Genomic DNA, 9,861 nt, shown 5'->3' with positions numbered 1-9,861 from the left:
AAAAGTTATGAGTTCACATTCATGGGACTCAGCACAATACAGATCCAACCAATACAGATTCTCCCCAGCAATGGATCTCTTCCCCAATTCAAAGATGTCTACATTAGAAGTGATGACATTTACATATCAGAAAATCCACCCCTATAATTAATCATGTCAATTACCAGAAAGGAAATAGTTTTGTGATCATCTTAAGTGACATCAAAAACTCATTTGACAGAACTGAATATCCATTCTGCTGAAAACCCTTAGTAAAATAAAAATAAAAGAACATTTCCTTGGCATAATAATAATTAAAAAAACCTATCTGCAACCAACCGTCAACATCATTCTTAGCAATAAAACACCTAGCCAGGGTCATTCATATTTTAGTCAGGGTGGAATGAGAAAGCCTGCTATTAACACAATTATTTTACATTGTTTTGGAAGTTTTAGCCAAGGCAAGAGTACATTAAAACACAAAAGGAAACACAACATTTGGAAAGGAGGAGAAATTGCCATCATTATTTGTACATGATATTATTGTTTATCCAGAAAACTCAAGAGAATCAACTAGAAAACTAATAAGAGACTATAAGCGAGGTCAGTAAGATGACCAGTTTTGAAATAAATACACTGGCAAAATCCAATTAGAAACCTTAAGAAGAAGAAAAGTGAGGAATGGAGTGAGGTAGTAGCTCAAGGGTACTCAAGGTTGCAGAACAAGCCCAACCACCTCAAAGGTCTCCTGTTAGGGCCCAGCCTAGCAGGGAGGGGGAGAGAAAGATGGGGTGCACCAGCTGGAGCTGCAGAGGGCAGGGAAGTGGGGAGGAAAGAGGTATCCTGAAACATCTTTCTGGGCTGGTAACAGTTGGGCTTGGACTGGGAGCTGCCCTGTTGGGGGAATATCCAACCCTGTGGGCCTGGTTACCAGCAGCCCTGGCAGACAGCAGCTCAGGCCAATGGGATGCAGGCAGTTCTGAGAGCCGGTACCTGACTGCTGGGGGCTCCAGGATGCAGCAAGTCCAGGGTAGAGGACTGCAGACCCTGATGGAGAACTGTCATCCACTGTGGGGCACAGAGTCCAGCAATGAGATTCCAGCTAAGTGTCGCTGAACATCTGATGGGCTGATTACAAATTGCTCCTCTGGATTCATTAAAGTAGATTTCCCAAGAGAAGCTGTCCGCGGCAGAGTCACACCCAGCCAACCTTTGAGCTCCATTCTGATGTCAGGGGCTGGCTCCTCAGCTCTCTGCCTCCAGGCTCCTGGCAACTGGGCCCTTTCTTGCTTAGGGTGGCATGATTCCCCTGGAGGCATCCGGCAGGTCTGCAGATGCACAGGCACTAGATGCAGTGCCCCCAGGGCCATTCTTAGAAAGTGAAGCTTGATTTTTTTTCTCCATCCATGGTGTGAGTATGGCATGAAATGCATGCACAGCTCCTCTCACATGATGAACAATCTCTGGGATTTCCACCCAAACTTCTCTTTCTCTCTTGTCCTCCTCACTCATGGGCCCCATCTGCATGAGAAGAAAAGAAAAGAAGAGAAGAGAGGAGGAGAGGAGAGGAGAGAAGAGGAAAGGAGAGAAGAGAAGAGAAGAGAAGAAAGAAAAAGAAAAAGAAAAAACAAAAATCAAACAAACAAGACATCACTCATTCCCCCCATCTACCCTCCCACCCCACCCCACCCCATTTGCTCCCCATCCACTCATACAAGTGCCCCTGTCCAGGGAAAAGACAATTACTTCCAGATAAGATGTTGCCATTTACAAGGAGATTTCATGCAAAGCAATGGTTGGAGCTTCCATGGTAGAATTTTAGGACAATATGTAGGAGTACAATATTTTAGACATTGAATTATGTGAGGATCAAATAATTGAAAGCTGGAATTTTTTTTTTCTTTTTGAGACGGAGTCTCGCTCTGTTGCCCTGGCTGGAGCGCAGTGGCATGTTCTCCATTCACTGCAACATCCACCTCCCAAGTTCAAGCAATTCTCATGTCTCAGCCTCCCAAGAAGCTGGGATAACAGGTGGCCACCACCATGCCCACCTAATTTTTGTATTTTTAGTAGAGACGAGGCTTTACCATGTTGGTGAGGCTGGTCACAAACTCCTGACCTCAGGTGATCCGCCCACCTTGGCCTCCTAAAGTGCTGGAATTATAGTCATGAGCCACCACGCCCGGCCAAAAGCTGGAAATTAATGAGTTCAATGCAGACTTCAAACTTCTTGAGGAGGCTGTGGCTGTTGAGTGGTGGAGAGGAGAGGAAGGGAAGGAGGGAGGAAACAAACACATATTGAGCACCTACTCGGTGCTTTCCCTGTGATGTCCCATGTAGGCCACAACCATAGAGTGCAGGCATTATTTATGCCTGGTTTCAAACCCTGGTCACTTGGATCCCATGATCCTGTGTTCCCAAGCTCCAGTCCCCAGCTGCTCCTGAGAAAGCCAAGCTTCAGAGAGCAGGGCTCCCACTCCCAACCAGATGCTCATGGCTTTCTCCTTTCACACCCAGGCCTCTACTCTGCTATTCACCTACCTTGGTCTTCTTATCTGCCTTGGTGCCTGGAATTACCGGATCACTGCTTCCTACCTTGGGGTCAGAATTGCCCTCCCACAGGTACTCTGTGACCACACAGACATCCCTGTGGGGGCCACACTCAGCACCAAGCCCTCATGGAAAGGAAATTTTCAGGCAGGACGGGGTGGGGCACAGAAAGGAAAGGTGGGGCGGCGGTTTCTGTTGCAGGTCCTGGCCTGGCATGTCCCCAGCCCCCAACCTTCCCTCTTCAGCAAGCTCACTGATTACCTGGAGTCCTCATCCTCAAGCCCGGAGTCTGGGAGAAGACTCTTGGAGGTGGGTTTGTTTGGCCTAATTCACCAAGTCCCCCTGGCTCCCTTGGTCTTGTTACCATGGAAACCTTGTGAGGTCACCAGCACCATTCAAATAAGAGAAAAAAACGTTTCTCCCTCCCACAAAGTGAGCTCCTAGTTGACGCCAGTGGCTTCTATGGAGGAACCGGAGGGCAGGGCCCAGTCCGAGGAAAAGACCTGGCCCAGCCCTCAGGGATGGGTTAACCCCTTGATGCCCAGATGATGGCTGCTCAGACACACACCTTCTGCCTCTCTGAAGTTTCTCAGGCATCTGTGCCCCGGAAGAGTGAATCCTGCAGCTTTGTATACACACCAAACAGCTTCATGCTATACCTGGAAAGGCGGGGAAGGGGCTCTGAATCCAGGCAATTCTACTGAACAAAAACTGCCTACTGGAGATTCAGGGAGCTGTTGAGAGGCAGGGAGCCGGGGGAGAGAAGGGAGCTGGAGCTCTGGGTCCCTGCTTCAGACCCTTCTCCCTCTCAAGCAGAGGTGAGAGTAGGAGCTGCCAGGTACAGCTGGTACAAGAGCACAGGGTATTTTAGCTCTCCCCATGCCCATGCATTCTAAGGTTGGCTCAGCTACTGAAGGCCCTTCACACCCTCTTCCTCCATGCTGCCAGCATGCCTGGGACACTTGCCTGCACTGGAGAGGGCCTAGCCTACCTTCTGCCTCCATTTGAGGCCAGCATGAGGGCCAACAGCCGGCTCCTCATCCACTTTTCTTCTCTAGCAGGACAATTGGTTCTGACCTATCCCTCCCAGGACCCAGAATGCCACCCCGTGCTGCCCTCCTGGAGTCCCCATTCTTCTCACTACTTCCAGGACTCTTCCCAGCACCCACTCCTGCTGCACGTCTCCCCCACCATCCCCTCTGGCCAGTGGGTCTCCTCGCTGTTCTAGGTCTAGAATATGCTGCTTCCTTTATTCACATTCCTAAGACAACCTCTCTCTCCCTTTGTATCTATTTTAATCCTGTGTTGCATTCCTTCACCATCATCTATGCACTTTCACCTTTCTATTTCCACAACACCCCAGCACTACCATCAGCACCAGGCTTCCCATCAGCACCAACTCCACTCACCACTATCGTGAACCACAACCATCCCCCTTCTATCACGCTGCCCCTCACCACTGTCACATCTTCTCACCATTGTCACCACCATCCCACAGTCAATGCCACACCACCATTTCTACCATCACCAACTGTCAACACCATTCTCACCACCTTCTTAACCACCATCACAACATGGCTGTGACCACAACCACCATTCCTACCACCCTACTGTCAGTACCACCACCACCATCTCCCTTATCAGTGCTGAACTCACTATTACCACCACAGTTACCATCACCATTCTTACCATCATCATAAGTCATCACCACCAACATTGTCACCACTACCACCACCATAACTGCCATCCTATTGTCAACACCAGCACCACCACCATCTCCATCATGGCACTGCACTCACTGTCAGAACCACTGTTAACCTGTTACTACCATTGTCCATACCCTCAGCAATATCACACTGTCATGACCACACATTGGTATCATCATGACCATGGACTCATCGCCACCACCATCATTTGGAGGGAAATAATGTGTTCCTTCATAAAATCAATCAAGCAATCAATTTCAAATCCTTCAAGAGAGGCCATAAAAGAACCTACATAGAGTGAAGCAGCTGGACCTCACGGCCCCCATTCTTGCTCCCTGGGATTCTGCATCCTTTGGATAATCTCACACTAATTGGCTATTGTTGCCACCAAACTGGCCCTAGGAGCTCTTTCTTTAACACCTCAAGGCACAGCTGAGATAGAGCTAGAGCATTCATAGTAAGTGGGACAATAACATTAAACAACTTATGAGAGTATAAACTGGCAGGAACTTCCTGAAGAGTAGCTGAACAATACAAGAAAAATCTTTGAAAAGTGCATTCTCAGAAATCTTACTTCTAATAAGTTATCATAAGGCAATAATTAGATAAATTTGCAAAGATGATGTGTGGATGTTATAATAGCAATCATTGGAAACAGCCTAAATGTATAGCAAAAAAAAAAGAGATTGTTTAAAGAAACTATATGGATTAATATGCAGCCATTAAAAGAGAAAATATAGATTTGCCTATTGACATAAAAATATGCTGACTCTATATTTTTATAAGCAAAAGCAGGTTTCATATCAGCATTTATAAAATTATCCTCTAGTTCTAAAAGTGTAATGTCTTCATGAAACAAGATGAAAATATTTTCACACCTGGCATCAAAATTCTTCTTAGATGGAAAACTGTCTTTGGGAAAAAAAAAAACTTTGGTAAACTATCTAGACATACGGTGATTGCAAACCACTCAGCATGAGACAAGGAGAGGAATTCCTTTTGCTCCTGAGGAAGATGGCAGAGAAAGGTGAGATGATCAGAGGAGAAGGGAGAGCCAGAGAAGTTAGCATGGAGGAGACGGTGCAGATGCCAAGAAAAATGCCTAGTGAGGTGGGGAGTGGGGGAAGGCCTTTTAATTTCCCAGATCATTGCTCTTTCTCCAAAGTTGCTTGTGTGGCTGGGCCCCAGGGCTCACGCCTGTAATCTCACCACTTTGGGAGGCCGAGGAGGGAGGATTGCTTTAGACCAAGAGTTCAAGACCAGCCTGGGAAACATAATGAGACCCCCGTCTCTACAAAAACTACAAATAAATAATTAAAGTTGTTTGTGTGGCTACAGTATGAACCATTTCTTCTTTTCCCCCATATCAAATTTTCAGTCAAGTCTACTGAATGCTCAGAGTTTCTGAATGAAGGATTTTTCTGTGAGAATTGGAAAAGGGGCCAAGTTTCAGGTCTGATCCACCCCAAAGTGGTTCTTTCTGGTGGAAAAAAAATTAGGGATGACTTATATATTTGTTAGTTTTATTTGTATCTTCTAATTTTCTAAAAGAGACAGAAAAGAAAAATAGTAAATAGCAGGGACCACAAATGGGGAATACATCATAAAGTCAGAGGGAAGTGAGGAATCTGGGTTACAAAATGTGGCCTATGTCCTCTCCCATAGACCCCAGGCTGTTTGCACACTGTGGGCACTGTCTTGATACCCAGCACCCAGAAGCTTCTATCTAGATGTCTCAGCACTTTGAAGCCTGATCCCAAGAGAGCAACGTCCTGAGGAGACACAGGGAATCCCTGCTCGAATGCCTAAATTTAGCCCCATCTTCTCACTCTGATGAGAAGCTCAGAGGACCCACATCTTCCTGCATGGTGAACGACAGGAGGTGATCCCCCTTTTCAGGGGTGTCCTGCCACTCACAGGGACTTAGGCATGTAAGTCTTCACAAGATAGTGTCTTAAGATGACACCACAGCAATCCTAATAATCATATGAGGTACACACACAATCGCAGTGTGGTCATTGGTTTTGGTACACCACCAGCACCATCATCATCACCATCGCCACCATCACCATCATAACTTCGAGTGACCTTTTAATTCAAGCAGTGTACATCTGTCCAGTTCTGCCCACCTTCTGGGCCTGAAAGGACACAAAGGAGAGGCAAGTGGGGGAGTGCTGTTTCGTTCCCATCTCCCAACATGTCCCCGATCTGCACAAAGCCCTGTGAAGTTCATTCATTTGGTATTCAATGGAATAATGTAGTTGGTAATGAATTTGTTTTGCATTCAGTTGGATAACACTGTTAGTTATGAATTTATAATTTGCAGAGGGATAAGGCTTTTTTTTTCTTCAAGGCGTCAGAGAAGCTGTTGCTTACAAACTTGTAATTCGCCGCTGCAAATCCATCTGTAAATGACACTATTGCAAGCTGAAAATCTCCCAGGCACAAGGAATACAGCCTCAGAATTAAATTGTGTGTTTGACAAGAACCTGCTGTTCTTGTCCAGCCTTGGCCCCCTTGTCCCGCCCTTCCTCCTGAGTTCAGCCTCAGTCTTGCCAGCTTCCTTCCCAGTCAGTTCAGCCGCCACCACCCTCACTCCCCAGCAGTCCAGCCTTGAGCCCTCTGCTCCTCTCCTTCCATATCCAGAGGGGTGTAAATAACCCAGTCAAGGTCACATAGCTCTCTGGGGGAAAGTGCAGACAGGCTCAGCCAGCACTAGCATAACCCATGTCTGTGGGATAAACACAGAACTCCATTGTCCATTTCTAACTCTCACTGGGCCTTTGTTTCCCCATCATTGATGTGCTACGGTTTACATGTGTCCCCCAAAAAGCATGTCTTGGAAATTTAGTCCCCAATGCAATAGTGTTGGGAAATGGGGCCTAATGGGAGGTGTTTAGGTCATGAGTGCTCTGCCCTCATAAATGGATTCATGCTTATTATATAAGGGCTTGAGGCTTCAAGTTCAATCTCTCTTGGCCTCTTTCAACCTCTTGCTTTCCAGTATGAGATGACGCAGCAAGAAGGCCTCAAGAGATACTGGCACCCTGGTATTGGACTTACCATCCTCCAGAACTGTGAAAAATAAGTTTCTTTTTAAAATAAATTATCCAGTCTGTGGTATTCTGTTACAGCAACACAAAACAGACTAAGACAGACCCCAAGCCTTTTAGAAGTATTTTCCCAGATTTGCCAACTAGGGCATGAATAGGAAGTGAGTTTGCCCAAGGAAGCCTTCCAAAGAGTGGGAAGTATCACCTAACCAGGACTGAGCTCAGAGAATGGGGTAGGAGGGTTGGGAGTCGGAGGTGGGAGATTGGTTCAAGAACCAAAAGGGCAGAATTGGGTGGGGGACAGTGACTTGTGGACAACTTGGCATAGATTCTTTTTTTTTTTGATGGAGTCTCGCTCTTGTCACCCAGGCTGGAGTGCAGTGGTGAGATCTTGGCTCACTGCAACCTCCCACTCCCAGGTTCAAGGGTTCTCCTGCCTCAGCCTCCTGAGTAGCTGGGATTACAGAGGCTTGGCTAATTTTTGTATTTTTAGTAGAGATGGGTTTCACCATCTTGGCCAGGCAGGTCTTGAACTCCTGACCTCAGATGATCCACCTGCCTTGGCCTCCCAGAGTGCTGGGATTACAGGCGTGAGCCACCGCATCTGGCCTTGGCACAGATTCTATATGGAGCTGAACTTCTGTGCCTCAACCATTTCTAGCATCTTGTGTTTTACGCTTTTTGTCTTATTTCCTGTGTGCTTCCCTCCATTATTCACTGATTTGTTCTTTTTTTAATAAAAGTTACTTCCAAAGAGTTAACTTTGAATGAAAATTCAAAGGTTCAAACACAATCCATAGCTGGGCTAATGAATAAGATTGGTGCTTGGTAGGAAGTCAGACCTGGAAACAAATCTGGGGGACTCATCACCAGAGAGTCCATCAACAAGCATTCATAGTTCTCCATCCCCAGAACACTCCAGATGCATAGCTAAAAGTGAGGGACACAAGAATAAACAAGACAGCATGGCCTCTGCTTTAGAAGCTTACGGCTTAGTGGGGAAGACGGGCCATTGAACACACAGCTACAATAAAGTGTGGTTACTGTTTTGATAAGAATTTGTGTGTGGTGGTGCCCCATGGCAGAGGCACGAAAAATAGTCTAAAAGGGTTTAAGATGAGACCTGCTGCTAATGAGCTGTGCGACCTCAAGCAAGTTGTTTAACTACCCTGAACTCCATCAGTTGTATTCATTGAGCAACTGTATTGCAGTCACTTCATATTGTAGTCACTTCAAGGGATATACATTCTAGCAGGGAATGTAAGTGTTATGCTGTGACAAATAATGGGTAGGAGGACATCCCCCTGGGGGATGGCTTTCTGGAGGCTTGAAATTTAAGTCAAGTCTTCCAGGGTGAGTGGAAGTTACCTAGGTGAAGAAGCAGCAAGAGTGCCCCAGGCAGAGGAAACAGCATGTGAAAAAAAAAAAAAAAAAAGAGTCAAGAGGCAAAAAATGTGCACATCCAAGGCACTGAAGGCAGGCTGGAGTGACTGAAGGGCAGAGAGCAATGAAAGTGAGGAAAGAGGGGCACAGGAGAGAGCCACGGGAGCCAGACCTCAGGGCCTTGTGAACGTGGTGAGAATTTGGGGCTTGGAAGATGTGAAATCGTGAGAGGTTTGGAGCAGGAGAATGATATGTTAGACTGTCACTCTCCAAGTTTTTTAAGAATACTGTGCTCCTATGAGAAGAATATATGGAAGAGGACCAGAGAGCACATGGTGGGGTCTGGGGGTTTCACTGTCTGGTTGAGATGCAGGTGCTCAGACAAAGGTGGTAGCAGCAGAGAATTGAGACAGGAGGGATCTTCAGGAGGAGAATGAGCAAATGGAGGTGGATTTGAGGCAGGCAGGAGAGAGGGGAGGAAGATATAAAGGAAGACTCACAGAGTTCTGGTAAGAGTGGCTGAGGTAGGGAGCATGGGGAAGAAGAGTGTCTTAGTCCATTTCTGTTGCTACAACAAAATACCTTAGCCTGGGTAATTTATAAACAAAAGAAATTCATTGCTCACAGTTCTGGAGGCTGGAAATCCAAGATCAAGATGCCAGCAGATTCAGTGTCTGGTGAGGGCCTGCTCGCCAGAGATGGTACCTTCTCCATCCTCACGTGGTGAAAGGGGCAAGCCAGCTCCCAAGGGCACTAATCCCATTTGTGAAGGTGGAGCCCTCATGATTAATCACTTTCCAAAGGCCCCATCTCTTAATACTATTACACTGGGGATTAGGTCCCAACACATGAATATTTGAGAGACACCACATTTAGACCATAGCAAAGAGTTTATCCTGAGGTCAGTTTTGAATCTGAGCTTCTCAGAAGACATGAAGATGGATCCATGAGTCTGGAATTGGAGAATCTGGGCTGGAGATGTGGATTTCGGATTCGTGGCCATATTGGTAGTAACTGCAATCAGCAGAGAAGGATATACAACTGAGGAGGCAGAGAGAGACATGAGAAAGCAAAGGACCCAGAACTGAGCCTTGAGCAACTCCAGCATCCAAAGTTGGGCAGTGTGGAAAGTGGGCAGAGGAAGCTGAGAGCCAGCCATGAACATGCAGCCTGCAGAAATCCAGGAAGGC

The 9,861-nt window shown here is 46.6% G+C and overlaps 1 long non-coding RNA gene across 1 annotated transcript; it reads right to left on the bottom strand.

Moving 5' to 3' along the window:
* Window positions 1-358: 358 nt before the first annotated feature.
* LOC129527137 (uncharacterized) lies at window positions 359-2,937 on the bottom strand. Its single transcript, XR_008672080.2, has 3 exons — window positions 2,521-2,937; window positions 2,067-2,224; window positions 359-1,500 (listed from the first exon to the last, which is right to left on the bottom strand). It is a non-coding gene; the product is annotated as an uncharacterized lncRNA (long non-coding RNA).
* Window positions 2,938-9,861: the final 6,924 nt, after the last annotated feature.

Source organism: Gorilla gorilla, chromosome 16 (assembly GCF_029281585.2).
Source record: "Gorilla gorilla gorilla isolate KB3781 chromosome 16, NHGRI_mGorGor1-v2.1_pri, whole genome shotgun sequence".
Taxonomy (NCBI): domain Eukaryota; kingdom Metazoa; phylum Chordata; class Mammalia; order Primates; family Hominidae; genus Gorilla; species Gorilla gorilla.
The sequence above is the reverse complement of the archived record's forward strand: the minus strand, read 5'-3'. Positions and strand labels throughout refer to the sequence as shown.